We start from the raw sequence: 5,719 nt of genomic DNA on the forward strand, positions 1-5,719 counted from the left end.
GACTGTCAGGAGCCCTGTGGTGGTGGGGGGAGGGTGCTCTGTCTCAGCCTTTCCTACTCATTTCAGGGTCGGGAATTTCTCAGTCACCCAATGTGTCAGGGGCACTCAATTAATTAGTTTCTGGATCTCTTTGGGAGGGAACTGGGAATTGATCCTAGTGTAGCTATTTGATGTATGGTGGGAGAAGGGAAAGTCAGGAGTCTCCTATCTAGCCACCTTGGTGATGTCCTCTCTATGGTATTCTTAAGGGGCAACTATCTCCTCCTCTGAACACACAGCCTTTCCTCTTGTCTGAGCACCTCTATGTGAACCTTGCTGGACACCACAAATACTTGCATTTGCATTAAGGAGACACAACTAGAATCGCATCTAGCCACATGGACCCAAATCACCCCAAGAGCTAAGAGAAACAAAATTATACAATGCATACTGCTTTCATAAAGGTTAAGGAAAAAGTCCTAACAGGTACCTTAACACACTGTAGCTTCCAACAGAAAATAAGAGGTAACCATGATTTTGTCAAATGACCAAACTACGGCAACATAGCAACATCTCGGAAGTGTCTTGCATTCCAGAATGAGCTGAGACCTAATCAAAATGACAAGTCCTAAAAAAAACCAGTATGACTTTGGTAGGTGCATTTGCAAATCACTTTAATGAGGGAGCAGTAATTACTTCCCAGGCCAGTAAACATTTCTGGTGTTACTCCCAAATAATGCAGACATGTAAGGCTATGTAGGGAATGATAAATTGAGCATAGGCAAAAAGCCTTATAAGGAATGTAGTCAGTGAACACTGTGAAGGATGTGATCAGGCGTTTTAATAAACATCAATTATGGAAGTTCTCTAAATGTGATGAAAACCAAAAGAAAGCTGGCCATGACCAACAGCATCCGTCTCTGCTGAGCTAAACCCAGTCCGAAAAAATTCAAGAAGTTCAACCAAGAGTCCATTGAAGCATTTCAGCAACCAAAATAAGGATGTAACTGTGCTACCTTTTCTTTTGGGTGTGCTTATTTCGGAACTGTTAACCCTACTTTCGTGGACAGTGTTGAGAAACCATTCCATCTTGGATGTACTTGTGTGATTCTGAATTTTCATCTCGGATCATTTTTTTTTCTTGACATTTATTTTAGATGGATTATTTGAGCATACCTGCATGAAACTATTTCTCACTTCAAGTCCTGCTGAATGTTAGTGTCCCACAAGATTAACTTAATAGATGTTCCAAAAAAAATTTTTTTAAAGGCTGATACCACGTTTGAATAAATTAGGAAAACTGTTTGGGTGTTCCTGCTTCACTGCAAGACCATGTGAACTATTTACTACCCTGAATGAACAATGACCCCCTAGAGGGGATGGGGGCCAACTTGCAGGGTTTTTTTTAAACTTATCTGATCACCGATCCCCCCTCCCCCACGTAAGCTCTTGCTTTTTTTGTTAAATCTCTATCCATATATGTGGAGACACTTCTATTCCACGGAATATGGTTTGGAAAATGCTAATATTGAAGATGGCAAATGGCTGACAAAAAGTCAGGAATCCTTATGTATTTTTGCTGGCTTTGAGTTTTTGGTGGAAGAAATGTTTCCCTTCCTGAAATAATGAAGCAGCTGAATAGATGACATGTTTTCTCAACACAGGCAGCTGATTTGACGTGCTCTGGCAAACAACTTTGTGTCCCTAATAAATACAAAGTGTTTTTAGCTTCAGCTTATATTAAAACATCACACAGCATGAGATTGATAAGCAGTAAAAAATTATGTCTCCTATCGTTTTAAAATTAGGTTCAGAAAAACCTAAAGAAGTGTTGCAATTACTGCTAAAATGTTTCAGAGGGTGTGGGGTTGGCAGGAGCTGGAGAGGCCGTGGAGATGAGGCAGGTGCTCCCCATCAAGAGTAAGGACCCCATTTGCTATGAGGATTTGCAGCAGTAGCATTTTGTGATGGGTTTGGTAAGTGCATTTGTTTTGAAATTGGAATCCTATTTTGTTGAGTTTTAATTATAGGCAGGCAAGTACATTTTCCTTAATATAAGAATATACATTAGCTAATTTGGACCATAATCATCAAAAATCCCCCTTAGTGTATGGAACAAAACAGGAGAAATGATAACTGTGATACATTGTTTTTTGGGGGGAAAGTTTTGCTTCAAGACCTGTTGGGTTTAGCAAGAGAGAAAGGGATGAAGGTCAAGGCCTGGTTATTTCTGCACATGACTACAACACACACACACACACACACACACACACACACACACACACACACACCCCACAGAGCTTCACTAAACCCTGAGCTGTATTTTATTCAGCAGGAACCTTTGCTATTAGAATTCTACTTGCATCTTAATTTTGCTTCCCCCATGAGTATGTTAAGCGTTTTCTAAAGTATACCTTTAAAAACATCATAAATATATTAAACAGCCATTGTCTAATTGAAAGTGCTAATTTAATTCAACAAATACTTTCGTGGATAGCACTGTTTGCAAAGCTTCAGTGAATACATGGATGAATAAAATAGTCTTTCATCTCAAGGAGTTTATGATCTTTTAGGGAAAGATAAGAAAAGTAAAAAAAAAGAAAAAAATCGTTACAATTGTTGCTATTATGGACAGTTGAAAGGAAGGGTTATTTAGCCCATCGAGGAATGAGAAAAGGCTTTATATGAAAAGTGGCCTTTGAGATGGACTTTGAAGGTTTAAAGGATATGGCAAGTTTCTGCACCAGGGAATATGGTTTGCAAAAACGGTGATTTTTATAGTGCGTGCGCGTGTGTGTGTATCCACGAAAATTCTAATTCTTTAGGGTACTTGTTACAAATGTAGGTTCCAGAGATTCCAGGAAGTCCACAGGGGGGCCCAGGAGTCCACATTTCAGGCAAGCAGCCAGGTGAAATGTATGTCCAGGATCCACAGACCTCATTTTAAAGAAAGCCTGGATTGAATGATGAGTGGGGAGTGGGCAAGTGCAGTGAGTGAGGGAATGGCTGGTTGTTTGTGGCTGCCAGGCTCCAGTGCAATGTGGTCACACTGTTAAAAGTGGCCAATGAAGAAGCCAACAGAGCGAATGAAAGAGGAAAACAGGTAGAAGAACTAGAATTGCTGAAGAAAGGGGGAGGGATACGGCACAAGCAGCCAGGACACAGCAGCCAAAGCAGCCAATCTTTTTTTTTACGAGGTGAAGTGTCAAGGGTCTTTGTTCTTTAACTGAGAAGTAGGGGGCAAGTTTATCTGACACAGGAAGGAGCTGAGAGCTTGAGCAGAGAAAAGGTAATAGGTAACTCTGTATTTAATGTTTTGAGGACCTGCCCACTGGCAGGCAGGAAACGCAGCCCTTTTAGCAACTGTTGAGAAAAAAAAAAAAAAAGAGTTGATGCAAACCTACCTCAGGAATTTGTTTTGCATCGGGTCAGCAGGGGGCGCTATGGTAGCACATATGCTGATAATCGGGCCCCACTTCCTAGACATGGCGCTGCCCGCTCCTGTTTAATGGGATTAACCCGACCCACAGTGTAGTATTGGGGGAGCTTCATTTATTACATTTATAGCTGTGAACCTTCATAGAAGGAACTTTTAGGTTTTCTCTTTAATTATTAAGGCATCTAGGTTTTTCTTGAACTGTCAGTTCCTATAGTCAAAAAGAAATTAATTCCAAAGTTTAAGGGGATTATTACCCATTTATTGACCTCACTTGAGGCACAGAGCCTCAGAAATTAGGAGAGCAGAAAAGACTGAGGAACGAGCGAAATGCAGCTCGTCCTAGAAGAGGAACCACCGGTGACAGGATGTGCGCAGTGTCTGTGATGTTCGATGCTGTCCGGTTGTCTTCCAGAGAGGCTGTACCAGTTTCATTTTGCACCAACGATGCCTGAAGGTCTTAACACCTCGGAAAACCCACCAGCTAAGTAAGCTTTTAAATATTTGCCACTCTGACCGAAAATATAGCCTTTTGAGATAGTTTTAACTTGCATTTTTCTCTTATGAGAGGATGAGCCCCCTTCTCATATTTAAACCTTATTTTTACGTATTTTCGTGTTCTTTTCCCAAAGGGTTACTGGTCTTTTACTTAATTGATCTTTAAAGGAGCTCTTTTGATGAAGTCAATGGAAAGATTTAGTTAACAATAGAATAAATAAATGGTGCTTTTCCACAGAGGAGTAATGGCTTTCCAAGCATTCCCCTGCCTCCCTGCTCCCTTGACCTGCTAATCACGTGACTTGTCACGTGCCTAAAACTACTGTTTTTCAATCACCTTAGGGTAGTCTCCTCTGTGGAATAGTTTGCCTCAAGAATGTCAAATATCTTTCATTTTATAGTTCACTTCAATGTGGAGAAAAGCCAAGAGTTAAATAGTGACGAATCAGGTGAATGTGGTGGTTGGCACATTTTCACTGGTCTAAAATTATCAAATGGCAGGTGGGGCTCTCAGATCCCTAGTGATTCCAATGGAGCATTTTTAGAGAATGTCCTCGACGTGCTGGACTGTGTGATAAATGTCAAGAGTCAACTGGCTCTCAAGTGAGGGTGATCATAAGCCTGATCATTGATAGCCCCATCCCTACTGGGCATTCTTCCTTGGTAGTTAGATTATCTTTGTTTTTTGACAGCTTGAGATAATTCGTATACCACACAAATACTCAACTACTTAGGGTATATACTTCAACAGTTTTTTGTGCATTCAGAGTTGTGCAATGGGTACCTCAGCCACTTTCTCATCACTCCCAATTTCCATCACTTCCAATTTCCATCACTCCCAATTTCCATCACTCCCAATTTCCCTTTGTTGTTACCTCCATGCCCCCAACCTACCAAGCCCTAAGCAACCACTCATCTACTTACTGTCTCTATGTTTGCCTGGTTCAAGATACTTGGTATAAATGGAATCATATAACATATGGTAGTTTGTGACTGGCTTCTTTCATTTAATGTGATGTTTTCAAGGTTCATCCATGTTATAGTGTATATCTATACTTCATTCCTTTCTACGGCCAAATAATATTCCATGGTACAGATATGCCACATTTTGTTTACCATTAATCAGTTGACAGACATTTGAGTTGTTATAAGCTATGGTGCTACAAATATTTGTGTGCAAGTTTTGGTGTGGATATATATTTTCATTGCTCTGGAGAGAATTAGTTGAGTCAAATGGTCACTCTTTTTTTAATGTTTTGAGACCTGCCTGACCGTTTTCTACAGTGGCTATCCCATTTTACATTTTGACCATAAATGTACAAATATTCCAATTTCTCTACATCCTCACCAACACTTGCTTTATTCTATTTTTAATGTTTCTTTTCCATTATATCCATCCTAGTAGGTTGAAGTGGTATCTCATTGAGGCTTTTTGGTTTTTGTTTTTAGGGTCTATGCTTTAATACTTTTTTAAAAATTGTACTATTTAATTGTAAAGATGCTAATGTTAAGCATCTTTTCTTGTGTTTGTTGGCAATTTGTAGATCTTTTTTGGAGAAATGTTGTCACAGATTCTTCACTCAAGTTTTAACTGGGTTGTGTTTTTGTTTGTTGAATTGTAACAGTTCTGTATATTCTGGATATTAGTTGCTTGTATTTGGTATCAGATCTAAAAATTCACTGCCAAATCTGAGATTGTGAGGATTACCCATGTGATCTAAGAGTCTCATAGTTTGAATCTTACATTTAGGTCATTCTTGTTCCATTTCTAGTTAATTTTTTTAAAAGAAATTTGGGGTTTATTTG

This window comes from Panthera tigris, chromosome C1 (assembly GCF_018350195.1).
Source record: "Panthera tigris isolate Pti1 chromosome C1, P.tigris_Pti1_mat1.1, whole genome shotgun sequence".
Taxonomy (NCBI): Eukaryota; Metazoa; Chordata; class Mammalia; order Carnivora; family Felidae; genus Panthera; species Panthera tigris.